The sequence below is a fragment of the Camelus ferus genome, chromosome 2 (genome assembly GCF_009834535.1).
Source record: "Camelus ferus isolate YT-003-E chromosome 2, BCGSAC_Cfer_1.0, whole genome shotgun sequence".
Taxonomy (NCBI): Eukaryota; Metazoa; Chordata; class Mammalia; order Artiodactyla; family Camelidae; genus Camelus; species Camelus ferus.
The window spans coordinates 41,383,763-41,401,157 of NC_045697.1; the positions used below are offsets into that span (position 1 = coordinate 41,383,763).

The following is a 17,395-nucleotide window of genomic DNA, read 5'->3' on the forward strand; positions in this document are numbered from 1 at the left end:
AACTAATCCAAGTACATTTTCAACTAACACTGTACCGCTTCATGGGTACTGCAAGTACTTTATAATAACCAAGCATGATGGTTTATTTTGTGTCAGCTTAATTGGCTGAGAGGTGCCTAGATGAAACATTTTTTTCTGAGTGTGTCATTGAGGGTGTTCTGGATGAGATTAACATTTGAATTGGTGGCTTAATAAAGTAATTGCCCTACCTAATATGAGTGAGCATCATTCAATCCAATGAGGGCTTGAACTGAACAAAAGGCAGAGGAAGGAAGAACTCATCCCTTTGTTCCTGCCTCATTAATTGAGCTAGGACAACTCATCTTATTTTCTTCTTCCTCTGACCGGAATTTACACAAGCAGCTGCCCTAATTCCCAGGCCTTAAGGACTCACTGAATTGCACCACTGGTTCTCCTGGGTCTCCAGCTTATAGATAGCAGATCTTGGAATTTCTCAATTTCTCTGGAGGACCCTGACTAATTCCTCCCTCTCATTCCTTGTATCATTGGTGTCATTCATTTCACTTATATATAAGCAATAATCATCAAATATATTGTTGCTATTATTATTTTGAACAAACTGTTATATGTTAGATCAACTCAGAATAAGAAAAAAAGTTTTATTTACCTTCACATATTCCTTCTCTCTCATCTTCTTCCTTTTTTTATGTTGATCTGAGTTTCTGACCTTATATTATTTTCCGTCTCTCTGAAGGACTTCTTTTAACATTTCTTGCAAAGCTGGCCTGCTGGCTATGGATTCCCTTAATTTTTGTTTGCCTGAGAAGTCTTCATTTTTCCTTTACTTTTGAGGGATAATTCCAGAAGATACAGAGTTCTATTTTGGTGTCTTTTTTTTTTTTCTCTGAATACTTAAAATACTTCACCTCACTCTCTTCTTGCTTGCATGGGTTCTGAAGAGAAATCAGATATAATTTTTATCTTTGCTCCTCCTTAGTTGAGATGTTTTTTCCTCTGGCTTTTTTCAAGGTTTTTTCTTTTCTTTTCTTTTTAATTGAGATTAATTGGCATACAATAAGATTTTTTTCTTTATCTTTGATTATCTTCAGTTTGAATGTGACATACCTAGGTATAGTGGGATTTTTTTTTTTTTTGGCATTTATCTTGCTTGGTGTTTTTGAGCTTCTTGGATCTGTGTTATGGTGTCAGACATTAATTTGGTCAAATCCTCTGTCATTACTGCTTCAGATGTTGTTTTTGTTCCTCTCTCTTTGTTCTCCTTCTGGTATTTTGTTATGTTACACCTTTTGTAGTTGTCTTACAGTTTTTGGATATTCTGTTCTGTTGTTTTCAGTCTTTTTATTTTTGCTTTTCAGTTTCTATTGGCATATCCTCAAGTGCAGAGGTTCTTTCTTTGGCAGTGTCTAATCTGCTAATGAGCCCATCAAAGACATTCTTCATTTCTGTTACGGTGTTTTTGATCTCTAGCACTTCTTTTTGATACTTTCTTAGAATTTCTATCTCTCTGCTTATATTGCCTGCCCATCTGTTCTTGCATGTTGTGTACTTTTCCCATTAGAAGTCTAAGCATATTAATCACAGTTGTTTTAAATTCATGGTATGATAATTCTGATTTTCCTGCCATATCTGAATCTGGTTCCGATGCTTATTTATTCTCTTCAAACAGTGTTTTTTTGGCCTTTTAGTATGCCTTGTGTTTTTTTATTAAAAGGCAGACATGATGTTCTGGGTAAAAAGAATTTCTGTAAATAGTCCTTTAGCGGTGTGGTGATAAGGTGTTGGGAGAGGGGAAGTGTTCTGTAGTCCTATGATTTGATCTCAGTGATTTAGTGAGTCTGCACCCCTGCTCTCTGAACTTCACAAGTGCTTCTCAGTGTTTTTTCCCCTGCCTTATGGGAGACAGGATGGCTTGAAAGGGGCTGGAGTTGGGTTTGAATGGCTGGAGTTCCTTTCCCGCAAGTAGATTAGGCCCCCAGTAGTTTAGGGTCTTGTAAAATAGTTTCTTGAAGGTAAACTTTGTTAGGAACAGAATGCTCTAGTGATTTTTAAGTGATTACTTTTCTCTCCCCTACAAGAAGCACAAGAGAGTTTTTCCTCCAGTCTTCACTGTGAGAACTTGGTAGAAGTCCTGACGGTAAAACTCACAAAAGTGTGGGGTTTCCCTAAGAGGAGCATCCTCCACCCCAGAATTTTTAACTCTTCGACTTGTCCACATTGAGTCTCCAGCAATTCATCAATTACAATTTAGGTTTTCCTACCCCAGCACTGATTCTCATGGAGGTTTCTGCTCATGGATTTCTGCACTGGTAAATTATAATTCTCTATATGCATTTCTCCAATTTTGGGGGTAGCAGTTTGCTCTGTGACCTCTCTTCTTTGATGGATCTCAGTAGAGTTGTTGATTTTTCAAATTTTTACTTATTGTTAGGGTGGACTGCCAACTTCCAAGCTCCTTGGAAGGACTGACTGAAAACAGGAAGTCTGCTCAGGGACATTGTTTTTAGTATTAAAACATTTGAAACATCCTAAATATCTGTCGTTAGGAGAAGAAATAATTAGATTGTGGTATATTCGTATAACCGACTGCTGTAAGTTAAATTAATGCATTGGATTTATATGATTTAAAGTGGCCATATCACAAAAACATAGAGTAAAAAAAGCAAATGCAAAATAATACACAGAAAACAATGCTATACATCATTTATGAATACATATGTGTTTAATGAAAGTACAATAATATAACAGAAAGGTACATTTCTTTAGGATAGTGATTTCTTCTGGGGTATAATGAAGAATAGAGTCACTGAGGAATAGAACAGGGATTTCAGTTATGTGTATAATATTTCATTTCTAAAAAGAACAAAAGATTTAAAGCAAACGAAACAAAGGATTAACATCTTGTAATTATGTGTGACCTTAGGAAAGCTAATTAACCTCCAAGCACTTTAGTTTTCTTTCTTTGACAAAGAGGCAGTTGTGAGGGTTAAACTGACGTATGTATGTTTCTAATACATTATAAATTATAATAAAAATGTAAAGAAAAGTTACTAGGAAAGAAGATTGAAATATTTTAAGAATTTAGATGAACTTAAAAAATGATATTATGTGGTTTGTTATTGTAACAAGTTCTATCATATTCAACTCAAATTAGAACAAATGTCTCTGTTAGCACTCCTTACTCTAGCTGTCATTTTATTTGAAAAATGCCACTAATGCTTCTGCTGATCAAGGGTAAAATGGAAAAACAAAGCATTAGTTTTATTTGTTCTGGAGGAGTCAGGGACTGACTTGATTTCCATCTTCGTTTCCCGGGGAATGTGACAATTTTTGCTAAACTTGTTTGATTTCTGTCTCCATATTTCAATAACTCACAAGGAGACCTCCTTTTGTGTCCCTAGAATGAAATAAAAATATTTTCAAGCTCCTAGTGGAGTTTGTTACTGGTCTATTTATTAACAAAATACGAGAAAGCTGCAGGAGAGTCTTCAATGGGGGCAGCAGAGGGAATCAGAATCCTCCCTGAATATGCTGCTTGTATGTTTTCTTCTTTGTCTTCTAGTGTGGATGATGTCTCTGAGCTGATTGGCATCTTGGCCCATGTTTTCTAAATCACTCCAGCTTCATGGCATATCAGATTACTGTGACTTTGATTGAGATTGCTTTGAAAAGTACAGTGTTTTTGAATGACTTGGAAACTACCTTCTGTTTAGGAAAATGCTTGTACTCTGGGTGTCAGTAAGGCTGAGATTATTAGAAAAAGATAAAGGAAATAAAGTCCTCTGGGAACCAACTTTCTAGCTTTAAGTGAGAAGAAATCTACACAACCATATGAGCTATGAAAGCCACTGTTTGAAGCCCGAAATTTCTATTGTGAAATATCTTGTCTTTGGGACACATGCTTTGTGGCTAAAAGGTTCATATGGTTTCTGTAACTATGTAACACAAAAGTAGGTCTCCTTGACCCAAACTGAGAGAAACTGTTGAAGTGTGAGTTCCTCTGTGAACTCAATGCTTGTAGCAAAATGAGAATAAAGATATTTTTAGCAATTCCGGTGCCAGCTTTGAGATGAATCAGAACATTGCCCTCCAGGTCCAATATTTCTATGACTAAGTGAAAAAGGCTAGGGAATCCCAGGTTTACTTTGAAGAATATACAGACGGGTACTCACACTTTTATGCCATATGCATGCAGATATGCACACACAAATATACCCTATCTCCTTTTCCTTCATAGGAATGAGGTTTTCTCTGTAGAAATGAAACATACTCAACTAAATAGAATAGTTTAATATTTAATATGAATCTGCCTCCTTTAATAAGTATACCAAACACATTTAAACTTTTTCTTGATGATTCATCCATCACTATTAATAATTAAATATGTTTTTATTTCTCTGTAATGCTTTGCTTTTATTCCCTCTCCCTTCCCCATTACTAAAGAAATACTCATTAACAGAAAATCAGAAATATAAAGAGGAAAACATCAATTATTACACTTACCCAGAGATAACCAGTGCTAACTCTTTGTGTAAGTATTTTCAAATGCACACTCATAGACACATACTAAGATAGGAGCATAAAATCGTATCTTTTATGATCTGTCTTTTTCTCACAGTGATTTATCAGGAATACTTTTTTTAATATCAAAACCCATACCTGAAACATCATTTTAAATTACCACATGATACTCCATTGTGTCAGCATGTATTTTATTGCAACAATTTCATATTGTCAAACAGTTAGATTATGTTCAACATTCTTATATCACAGACAACACTGTATTAAATGTATGTGTGTTTGTATGTGTATGTGTACAAATATGTATCTTTATGTATATTCTTAATTATTTCCGCATAATAAATTATCAGGTGTGGAATTTATATTTCAGAGAACACACACATTCCTTCAGGAATAGGAGTTGTTTCTCTGAAATGGTGCCAGGTTTTTCAGCCTTTAGCCTAGTCCTTTGAAAGAGCTTTCTTCTGGAGTCTGGCTTAAAAAACAAAAACAAAAACAAAAACAAAAACAGAAATCTTTCAGCCTGCCTCCTCCAGGATTAAGCCGTCTCCTTAAGGCTGAGTGGGATTGGCTTGTAAGCTATTTGAATTGAGCTGTTGTGCTGTAAATTGTTTGAGCTTTTGAAAATTGTGCTTTACTCTAGAGGAAAGACCTCTAGGAAATGGGAGTCCAGTTATCTAGGTGTTTTGAGGGCACTCCTACCCCCAGAACGACTCTGGTCAATTTTACGTGTGAAATTCTTGCCCCTTCCTCAATGTGCATTTTTAACTAAATGGACCATTCAAGTTCTGACAAATGGATTTCATACAACTTCCTTCGTCTAATGGGTATTAATATGTTTTAGTCATAGTTTGTACGTTTCCACACTGGACTGAAGCCTTCCCTTGCAAACAGGCTGCTACTGCTGCTTCTCTGGCTAAAGTCCTTTTGGGAAAGATTACCCCTACCTGGACAGCTCCTTTCAGTCTTCGTAGTAGTTGAGGAACCCATTTTACTAGCCCAGTGTTTTAACAAGTCTGTGCTGTAGGGCTTGTTTTACAGCACTTTCACTGTACTTACCACCCTGAAACATCTGGTTTAGTCACATGCACTAATGGCATTTTTAAGACTCAACTGGCAAAATTAGAAGAAGCCTTGCAAATAATGTGACCAAAGGCATTGCCACTTGTTCCTCTAATTCTCAGAGCCCCTGCTTTTGGAACTCATAGCTCTCATCCTTTAAGATAGTCACCAGCTGCCCAGTGTACTTGATTCCTCCTTCTTTTGACTCACAACTGATAAAAGGAGAGATACTCCAATATTGCAAGGCCGAATTGCTTCTATTAAAAATAACCATGTTAGGTAGAACAATCTTTTCACAGTGTGCTCTTGGAAGATAAAGACCTTAAGCATCACAGTGTGCAACCTGGAGATTTCATCTATTGGAAAAGATACCTCCAGAAGAACTCTCTTCAGCCTCACTGGAAAGGCCCTATCAAGTACTACTAACCAAGCTTTGTGCTACCAAACTCCAAGGAACAGACTCCTGGATCCATGTGACACATCTAAAGAAGATGTCAAATTCTGACCTGCATATCATCTGATAACCTGAAAATAAAGATTTCCTGGGATTGATGTAGACAATAGCTGATGAGACAACATTTCCAAGACATTCTGACCAGATCTGTTGGAAATTTGTCGCCAAACCTTTGATGATGATGTAATGCTTCAGATGATCTCCAATGTCTATGATCTTGATAATATTTGTACTTTGGATAAATAGTGTCTGAGAGTTCTCCCTCCTACCTCTCATTGTTACTTATGTGACCATAATAGGTTTCCAGTTTGTGCACTTTCCATCCAATATGAGACATAACACCTAAGAAAAATTTCCTAATATTGAAGGAAAAAGCTGCTGAAACTAAAACCCCTGAGTCTTGATCATCAGTGTTTTCAGAGAAAGATCTTGGTCAAAAGGGGAAAATGTAAAAATTAATTAAAAAGAGTTAGGGAACCAGAAGAGGGAGTACTCATGCTCTGTGATGATAGCAGAGCTCAACAGGAAAAGGAAAGACTCTTCTTTCCTGGCAAGGACTTAGCCAGTGAAAAACCATGGATGCTTTGTTTACGATAGCCCCCCGCCCCACTTTCTTTTCTTCTCTGTAAAAACGTTCTCCTTCCTTTGCAGTGCAGGGACTTGCATGTGGCTCATCATGGTTGCAGACCCCAAACTGCAATTCTCTGCTGATTCCAAATAAACCCATCTTTGCTGAGGAAGCATCTGGCAGTCTGTTTCAGCTCAACAATTTGTATTTTAAAGAGAGATGAGGAGATTTCCCTTAAAGGTTTTGTTTTTATTCTCATATAAAGAGAAACGTCTGAAACTCAGAAAATGTTTGGACATAGAAATTTTGGGGCTAGAAGGAATATCTTTTCCCATGGATTAAAATATACAGTTCTTGAAAAGATTTAAGCAGACTTTCACCAAAGAAATGTGAATAGCAACTAAAGATATGAACAGGTGCTCCACATTATTAGTCACCTGGAAAATATAAATTAAATCCAAGTTGAGATAGTACTACACACCTGTTAGAATTGCTAAAAACAAAAAATAGGACTTAAGCAGGCATTCACAAAAGATATGTGAATAGCAACTAAAGAAATGAGCAGGTGCTCCACATCATTAGTCACCTGGGGAATATAAATTAAGTCCAAGATGAGATAGTACTATACGCCTATGAGAATTGCTGAAACAAAAAATAAAAAACAAAAAAGCCCAACGAACACCGAGAGATGATAAGAATGTGGACTAACATTGCAGATGCAGTGAAGATGAAATGCAAATGCAAAAATGGTACAGCCATTTGGAAAACTGACAGTTCCTTTAACATTAAACATACATTTACCACATGACCCTGCAATTCTACCTCTACCTATTTACCAAGATTGAAAAAAAAAATTCTGTCTATCCAAAAACATATATGCAAATACTTACTGCTCAGAAATAAAAAAGATGAAAAAAGAAATTAAAAAATGAATATTGATTTATGTAGGAACATGAATTCATTTCAAATGTATTAAGAACTCAACAGGCTGCATAATATCTGATTTTACTTACAGTCTAGAAAAAAAATTGTGGAGACAGAAAACAGATCAGTTGTTGCCAAGGCCTTGGGATAGGGTGAGAGGGTCACCTTAAAATTGTACCATGAGGGAATTTTTAGGGTGACGGAACTGATAAATTTCTTAATAGTGGTTGTGGCTATAGGACAGTATGTATTTGGCAAAGCTCATAGAACTGTCCCTAAAAAAGAGTTAATTTTACCGTATGCAAATTTAAAACATGAATAAAAATTTAGAAGTTAATAAAATTCTATTTTAATAAGAAAAAGAAAATGCCATACCAAAGTGTCTGTAGTGGCCATATGAATATGCATTGCATACTTCCAGCACAAAGAGCTTGATTGACCAAAGGGCCAGCTTCTGTGCTTGCAATTCTTTGCTGCATTTGCCAGTGACTGAGCATGGCTGGGATACTAAGGGAGGCCCATTCCTGAGGGTCATGGGTCTCCCCGATGGCCTTGTTGAAACTTCCTTATGCTATACCAGAGTGTAAGACACTTCCACCTAACCTCCTTTCCTTCTTCACTCAAGTCAGACTTGCATGGTGGTTATGGTTCTCCCAGCCTCACTGGCTCTCTTCTCAGTTTCTCCCACACAAGCATTTCCCTAAATAAAATCCTTGCATGTTTAATCTTGTCTTGGCAGCTGCTTGTTGTAGGCCTTGAACCAACACAGCCTCCAATTTTATGCTCTATAATATGATCACCACAGAGATAAAATGTATAATCACTTTTTTTTTATTACTTTTACCTAATCATCTTTTTAATAAACAGTTTATTGAATACAGTATACATGAAGACATACAAAATGTAAGCATACAGCTCTATAAATTTTTGCAAAGTGAAAATATCACCTAGATCAAGAATAGTAACATTACTAGTAATTCAGAAGCAAATTTCTCTCCATGCCCCACAAGCTTATGTCCTCTTCAAGTGACTGATTCCATCTCAAATACAATTAGTGGCCTGAATTCCTACCACTATAGATCTGTCCTGCCTATTGTTGAATTTTAAATAAGTGGCATCACTAAATATACTTTTATTTTGATCTGGCTCCTTTCAATTATGATTATGCTTGTGAGGATCATTCATGACGGTACATACAGCATCAGTTTATTCCTTTTCATTGTTGTGAAATATTTCGCTAAATGAATATATACCACAATTAATTTATTGTATCAATAGAAAAGTCCATTCTACTATTGATGGACATCAGTGTTTTTTCACTTTTGTACTCTTACAAATAATGTCATTATGAACATAACTTGGACATGTGTTCTGGTGCAAATATATGTGCATTCCTATTTGGTATATCACTAGGAGTAGAATTGTGATCATAGATTATGTATATGATCAGAGTAAGAAGATATTACCAAACAATTATGTATTATATATTATATGGTTATACTTCTATCAGCGGTATATAAGCATTTCATTTCTTCTACAATCTCATCATCATCATCAATGTTTGATATAAAATTGACAAGGACATAACAGTAAAGGAAAATTACAGGCCAATTTCTCTCATAGACAAAGATGCAAAAAATCTTAGATAAACTAGCAAACAGAATCTAGGAATCTAAAAAAAGATAATACATCACAATTTACCTTGATTTATTCCTGAAATGCAAAGGGAGTTTAGTATCTGAAATATCAATTGATGTGTTTCTCCACGATATCAGAATAAAAGAGAAAAGTCACATAATTGTCTAAGTAAAAGGGAAAAAGCATTTGATAATATTTAACACCCAACCATGGTTTAAAAAAACTCTTGGCAAACTGAAGTGAGGGGAACTTCACTAATTTAATAAAGAATATATATTATGAAGAATATATATGTGTGTGGCCTAGTTGTTGTAGACTAAATTTTGTGTCCCCCACCAAATTCATATGTTAATATATATATATATATGAAGATTGTGGCAAACACCATTTGTAATGGTGAGATATTGAAAGCTTTCCCCCTGACATAAAGAAGGAGACAAGGAGATGTTCTCTATTATCATTTTTACTTAACTTTTTTAGTGTGAAGGTCTAGTCAGAGAATAAGGCAGGAAAAAAATGGTGTAAGTATTGGGAAGAAAGAAATAAAATAGTCATTATGCACAGATGTCATGACTGGATGCATAAGAAACCCAGAAGACTACAGATACATTTTAGAATTAATAAGTGAATTTAGCTAGGTTGTTAGATACAAAGTCAGTTTATAAAACTAAATTTTATTTCTACGTATCAGGAACAAAACAGTTGGAAAATGAAATTTTAAGGAAAGTACAATTCAACATAACATCAGAAATGGCTTCATCAGTGCTTATGCTAAATGACAATACACTGCTATGCTTTTGGTGTCCTCTTATCAGAGTTTTCATAGTTTTCCAATCTCTCGACTCAGTGGATTGTTAGCTACCATTTCTGTTGCTCTCACTATGCTTATTTCTAACTGCAACTTCTCTTAGTAATTTTATGCCCTAAGTGTGCTATGATTGGAAAAATCAATAAAATTGTATAATGGGTAAAAACTATTTTAATAAAACTGAAAGCATTTGAGCACCCAGACTTTGCGACTTTTATTTTGGCCATCTAGGCCATGTCAGGGCCTTTTATACTTATATCCAAGATCTGATTTTGCTCAAAGTGACTGAGATTGCCAAAAGTGCAAACTCCAGGGAAGAATGCTGTAATTCTGTGTCTGTCTCTCTTTAGATGATAGAAGAGACTAATGAACTCCCCAGCTCCTTACTTGAATAGGACATTTCTTCAAGTTTTCCAAGAGATTATTTCATCTTGAAAGGTAAAGAAAAAGGAAAGTTGATTTTAGCTTCTGTACAGAAATTTTAAGCAAGATATTTTATCTCCCTTAGGAAAAAAATTTGGTTTAAATCTTGTCACTAAGTTTGGTATTAGATACTGACTCTGATGTGATGTAAAATCACATCACTCTTAGGTAATGTTGTGCTGACTTTAAGAAGACTTTGTTTCTAATACTAGTTGAATTTGGCTCAGCTTAGTAAGTAAAATTATAGCCAAATAGATACTATTAACCAAATAAGCCAATAATTATCAGGACCTGACCCCAAAAATTGGGCTTTAGAAAGATGTAATCCAATAAGCATTGAATCTCTGTAGCTAATCTAACAGATGGAGCAAAAGGAACTAGCGAAGAGCTAGGCTTTTCTGGTTGACAGGAGCTGGTGGGACTACATTATTAAATATCTGTGCTCTAGTCATAGCCTGTGGGTACAGAGCTGGCATTACAGATAGTTTCTACTCTATTTAAGAAATACTAGTAGTAGCTCCCTAAATTGATTTCATTGCTCATTAATATGTCATGAACTTCAATTGGAAAAGCACTAATTTAGATGACACCAAGATTCCATCTTTAAAAAAATATATATACATATATTTATTGAAGTATAGGCAGTTTACAATGTTGTGTCAATTTCTGGTGTCCAGCACAATGCTTCAGTCATACATGAACATACATATATTTATTTTCATATTCTTTTTCACCATAAGTTACTACAAGGTATTGAATATCGTTCCACTGTGCTATACAGTAGGACCTTGTTGTTTATCTATTTTATATATAGTAGTTAGTATCTTATTAGTCTATTTCTACTTTTAAAGTGATTCATGTAAAAAATGGTAAATTTTATTGTAACATATGGGTAGGCTAGAGGAGAGTCTAATAAAATAACCCAGAAACAAATGTAAGAACCCAAACCTGATCCAGAATTTCTGCATTTGTGAGGCAGGACTGAAAACCTTTTCCCTACACCATTATTATGAGGATAAATAACATAGTGAATATGTGTAAAATAGCTGCGTAGAGCCTATGGTGAATGGTTGTTTGCAAAGATACTGATCAGATTCTTCCCCTACCTTCTTGCAAAGATAGCTGAACAGTCTTCTTTCCCCGCTGTAATAGGGCTTGCCATTTCTTCTAAGAGATATAGTCCATTCTCCTAATCTTTCCAACTCCTGCTGGAGTCTGGGCTGGCTTTTAAGCTTTGCCTAATGAAAGGTGAAGTGATGCTGTGGTCTTCTGTGCTTTGGCAACAAGAAGCTGTGAGCTTTCATTCTTATCTTTTTGAAACTCTTTGACTAACATGTGAAGGCTTTTTGAGAATGAGAGACCAGGTATAGAGACCCAGTAGTCCATACCAATCACCAGACATGAGAAAAGCCACATTAGCCCACCCAGCCCAGTTGTTGTAGACTAAATTTTGTGTCCCCCACCAAATTCATATGTTAAATCCTAATACTCAATATAATGGTATTTGGAGGTGGGGCCTTTAGGAGGATATTAGGTCATGAGGGTGGAACCCTCATGAATGAGATTGGTGCCCTTTTAAAGAGGCTCCAGAGAGATCCTTTGCCTCTTCTGCTGTGTGAGTACACAGTGAGAGGATAGCTCATCCAGGAATGGGGAAGCAAGCTCTCACCAGACACCACATCTGCAGGTGTCCCGTTCTTAGACTTCCAGCCTCCAGAACTATGAGAAACGCATGTTGTTCAACTCACCCAGCCTATGATATTTTGGTATAGCAACCCAAATAAACTGACACCAGTCGAGCCTACCTATTCCTGTAGCCATAGAGTAATTCCATTTGAGACCAGCAGAAGAACCACCTATCTCAACCCAGCACAAACTGTTGGTCCACTAAATCATAAACAAAAAAAAAGTTGGGTGTTATTTTAAGTTACTCTGATTTGAAGTAGTTTATTACACAGGTTGGATAAATGATAGATTTGTCATGAGTGAAGGAAAAATATTTAGTTTTCAGGAGAGGATATAGCTCAGTGTTAGAATGCATGCTTAGGATGTATGAGGTCCTGGGTTCAATCTCCAGTACCTCCATTAAAAGAATAAGTAAATACATAAATAAACCTAATTAACACCCCCCAAAAAGCAAAAAACTTTAATTTTGAAGTACGATTTCTAAGATAACTATTTTTAAATACTGAGATTTATTTCTTAGGATTAGGTAGACAACATTAAAAAATTTTTTTTGGCTTATTTTTGTTCTCACTGTATATTTATCTCATTTCCAGATTATATATATACCTAAACCACCACTATTTAAGACAAAATTGAGTTTGTTGAAAGTTTGTGAATCAGAAGGAATCTTTGCCTTTGATTAGTTTGGGCCCCTTACATATAAATAAATGTTAGATAAATGGGACACAAATATCACAGCTAATACTTGGAGATAGGTCTGTATTGCATAATGTAGAAGACCTGTGGATGATCAATATTTGAATCTCTCTCAATGAGAAAACAATAAGATAGATAATTTCTTTCTTTGAGCGTGATAGGGGATTATAACTCTAATTAGTCATAATGCAGCAAACTAAATTTTGCAAGTGCAGATTGTTTTTTCAAAAAGTTTGCAGAGTGTAATATTAGTAATAGCTAACACTTACTGAGTATTTAATGTGTCAGACATATTGTAAGCATTTTTCAAACATTTTTTATTGATTTATAATCATTTTACAATGTTATGTCAAATTCCAGTCTAGAGCACAATTTTTCAGTTATATATGAACATATATATATTCATTGTCACATTTTTTTCTCTGTGAGCTACCTAAAGATCTTGTATATATTTCCCTGTGCTATACAGTATAATCTTGTTTATCGATTCTACCATTATGAAATCCCAGTCTCTCTCTTCCCACCCCCTGCCCCCTTGGCAACCACAAGTTTGTATTCTATGTCTGTGAGTCTATTTCTGTTTTGTATTTATGCTTTGTTTATTTGTTTGTTTGTTTTTTAGATTCCACATATGAATGATCTCATATGGTATTTTTCTTTCTCTTTCTGGCTTACTTCACTTAGAATGACATTCTCCAGGAGCATCCATGTTGCTGCAAATGGCATTATGTTGTTGGTTTTTATGGCTGAGTAGTATTCCATTGTATAAATATACCACCTCTTCTTTATCCAGTCATCTGTTGATGGACATTTAGGATGTTTCCATGTCTTGGCTATTGCAAGTAATGTATTCTAAGCATTTTTTAAAAGCATTGTATGATTACACCTCAATTTCCTTCTCTGTAACAAAGGGATAATAGTAGTAGGTATGGGTGAGGAAACTGAGGCACAGTGACTTGGTTTGGGTCTCCTAGAAGCAGAACTTGAGATGGGGATTCTTACACAAGTGATTTATTGTAAGAATGCTCTTGGAAGAAAGGTGGTGAAGGAATCAGGATAGGAGAAGGGAAAAACTAAGCCAGAATGTGCTCTCAGATAAAGCCTAGCTTCAACCTAATCCTATGGGGAGTTCTGGAATATTAATTGCATCAAAAGGCTAGTCCTACTTTGAGTAAAGGAGTCCAGCCTTTTGTATTCCTGTATCAGGCAGTTACTAGTTGAGGTCTGGCTGCAGCTGTGATTTCTGGGGTACCTAACGTTCTAGAAAGGATAAAGCTCCTGTTGCCAAAGGGAAGTTCTCAAGGAAAAGGAGCAAATGTGACCCAGGAACAGCAATTACACCAGCTGAGGGATGGGGGCACCAATGGAGTAAAGGGATCTGGATGGGGCATCAGCGGTGTCTGATATAGTCTTCCTCTTGCACTGATGAAATCCACTTGTTTCTCACATTCAGGCTTACTCTGTCCAAGTGTTGCTTCCCCAAGATTCTGACTGGTTACAAGTTTTGGAAAACCTGCAAGAGAAGGATGAGTAGGAAAAACTACAGCCTCTGTTGTTACAGTCAATCCTAAGATCATATCTGATACTCATTATCTTCTGCTTTTACCTTCCATTCTATTTTCTGTCCCTGCTGGTTAGCACTTCTCCAGTTTAAGGTGGCCTGCCTGCTGGAGTGATCAAGACTCTCAGTCCTGAAAAGTTTAAGCCCCTGATTATTTTGTCTTCATCAGACCAGTGTTCCTAAATTAACTCACTTAGTGTTGAAACTGGCATAGGAATACTAAGAGATGTCCTGCAGATTATCTGAGTGTCAGTCATATTCTATGTGTCCCCACTATGTAGCAATAGTCGCTTAGCCTCATGATGACCAGGGTTATCATCTCTGCCAGTATATTAACTTCTCTTTGCTAGTCTGCTGGAACAAGGAGCACAGTGACCAGGCAGCCACTATAGCTTGAAGTTCAGTGGGACTCTTAATGTATCCCCTGGTGGGAGCGAGTACCTACTGAGAGTCAGGATGTCTATTCCCACAGAGCCTAAAGATTCAAGGATAGGAACAGACATTCCTCGAGGGGGTTATTGGAGTGACTGTAAGCAGGAAAACTCCTGTTTGTACTCCTTTGTTCCCATATATTCTACATTTTGGAGATACAGCACCAAATAAAGGGTATTGGTTCAGTGAGTATACTGTATCCTGAAGGCCAGTGTTCTGTCCTCACAGGGCGTCTTCTTCAAACTGGCCCTTAGCTGCATCTTCAAGAAGTGACTCCACTATTCTATCAGCTCAGCAGCTTTGGATGGTATGGTATGTGTTAGACCAGTGGATTTTATTATCATGGTCTCACTACTAAACCTCCTTTGCCATAAATTGTGTCCATTGACTTGAGGCAATGTTATGAGGGATCTCAACTCATAACAGGAGTACTTGTCAGTTCTGATTGAAATAAATCATTGCCCTTTTATAGGAGGAAGGGACCTGATACAATCAGTTTCACATCACTAGGTTGACTGGTGTCTGTGAGGGATGGTTCTGTATTGGAAGCTTGGCATCTGTCTCTGTTGCTAACATGTTGAGTAGTCCACAGTGATGGTAGCTAGAACAGCCTTGGGAGCCTGTGCTGTTGGGGTCATGAATGAATAGCCTTATTCTTTGCCACTGTGTCCTCTCTGTTCATGTACCCATGGTGCCAGCACTGATTTGGCCAACTACAGAAGCTAGGTGACATCCTAGCAGCAGAGTCATCCTATCCACTTCATTTCTGAGCATTTCTGCAGTAGATACACTCTAGTGGGTATTGATGTGGAATAGAGATCTTTGTGCCGAGTCCCATAAGTCCTTCTACATGCCTCTTTCCCAGATACTCATTTGTTTTCAAAACTGAGGTGTAGTCAGTTTATAATGTTGTGTCAGTTTCAGGTGTACAGCATAATGTTTCAGTCATAAATATACATACATATATGCATTTTCATATTCTTTTTCATTATAGATTACTATAAGGTATTGAATATAGTTCCCTCTGCTATGCAGTAGAATCTTGTTGTTTATCTATTTTGTATATAGTAGTTAGTATCGGCAAATCTCGAGCTCCCAATTTATCTCTTCTCATCCCCTTTCCTCTTTGGTAACCATAAATTTGTTTTCTATATTTGAGTTTCTGAGTCTGACTCTGTTTTGTAACTAAGTTCATTTGTGTCCTTTTTTTTTAGATTTCACATATAAATGACATCATATGGTATTTGTCCTTCTCTTTCTGGCTTACTTCACTTAGAATGACAGTCTCCAAGTGCATCCATGCTGCTGCAAGTGGCATTATTTTATTCTTTTTTATGGCTAAGTAATATTCCATTGTATTCATATACCACAGCTTCTTTATCCAGCCATTCTCCAGATATTCTCATCCATGATTTACCAATATTGCTACTTTCAGGTCTCTGATCAACCAGCTAAGCAGTTTGCCTCACAGAAACTGTATGTATTCTTCCCTTGGACACTTCTCTCTCCATGCAAAATGGATGGCCAGATGCGCTGCCCAGATCTCTCCCTGTTGGAGGGGTTTCCTCTCACTACTCTCTTTTAGAGTCAACTTGAGTGGCGCTGTAGACCACCAACTGACCTTTATCAGCTTGTACCAACATACTGAACTGACCTGTCTGTGAACTAAGTTTAGTTTTTGTTCTTCGCCAGCTGGTCATGGGGAAAGCCACCTCCACTCAAGCCATAATTTGGTCCCAGATGTGAGCTGAGGGTGAGGCCTTGGTACCGCAGTGGTGAATGACATGGAAATCTGTACCACGTGTTTGTGCAACTTTCTTGTGCCCTCTGAACCTGATAGCTACATCACTTCCATTTTATATGTATTTTCAGAGTTGGTTCTCTGGAAGTGGACTCTAGGAAAAATTTGAGGTACAAGATGTTTTTAAAGAATCAATAGTTGTGAAAGGAAGTAGAAGGAGGCAAGACTGGGCACAGGAAGAAGTCAAATTTCATCCAGGTCCACCAAGGCATTGGACGACCTGATTGGGAGCTCTGCAGCAACTGGTGACTGTTGGAGTGTCTTGCAATAGGCTGGAAGAGCCAGGCCTTAGCTTCCTTGTCTCTCTCAGTCACTTGATGTGGGCACTGGGAAAGGTATAACCTGGGGTTAAGTGTCTCTCTGCTGCTGAGGCGGACCCTTAAGGAGCTGAGTGCTGGAAGTTGTCTGTACTTTTACTGTTGGTTGGCGAGTCTTCCTCTGAGCTCCGTATCTGTCTCAGCCAGCCTAACCTTATGACTCAATGGGATAGGTCTGATCGTATCCAGATCGTCATCTGCAGTTGCAACTGTGTGTCCTGTGATCAGATACTCAGTCTTCACTGGAGCCCAGGAACATGCCAGAAGCTGTTTGTAAACAGTGCCTAATTCTCTGCTACAGATGACATGCTCTTATTCTAGAAGCCTGAGGCTCTGTGCTGCAGTTCCCCTATGAAGGCTTGTCAGAAATTCTATTTGGTGTCTTTCTTTAGCAGGTACCTCTCCTATGAGATCTGCTAGGTTATCTGTCCCAAGATGAAGGGCTGCTTTTACACAGCTTGGACCTTCTGTAAACTAAAGACCTTCTTAGTTTTTGCTCTGAGACCAATTCCAATCTAGCAGTCT

General features: G+C 37.0%; 1 protein-coding gene across 3 annotated transcripts in view; it reads left to right on the plus strand.

The window, feature by feature from the left end:
• The window catches only part of MAPK10 (mitogen-activated protein kinase 10), a 441,743-nt gene that overhangs the window by 99,478 nt on the left and 324,870 nt on the right, over positions 1 to 17,395 (plus strand). The window contains exon 2 of one of the 3 annotated variants that reach the window (XM_032498595.1): positions 10,305 to 10,392. The exons of the other annotated variants lie outside the window; for them this stretch is intronic. The gene's annotated coding sequence lies outside the window, so the exon portion shown is untranslated. The remainder of the gene's footprint in view (positions 1 to 10,304; positions 10,393 to 17,395) is intronic. 3 annotated transcript variants of the gene reach the window in all.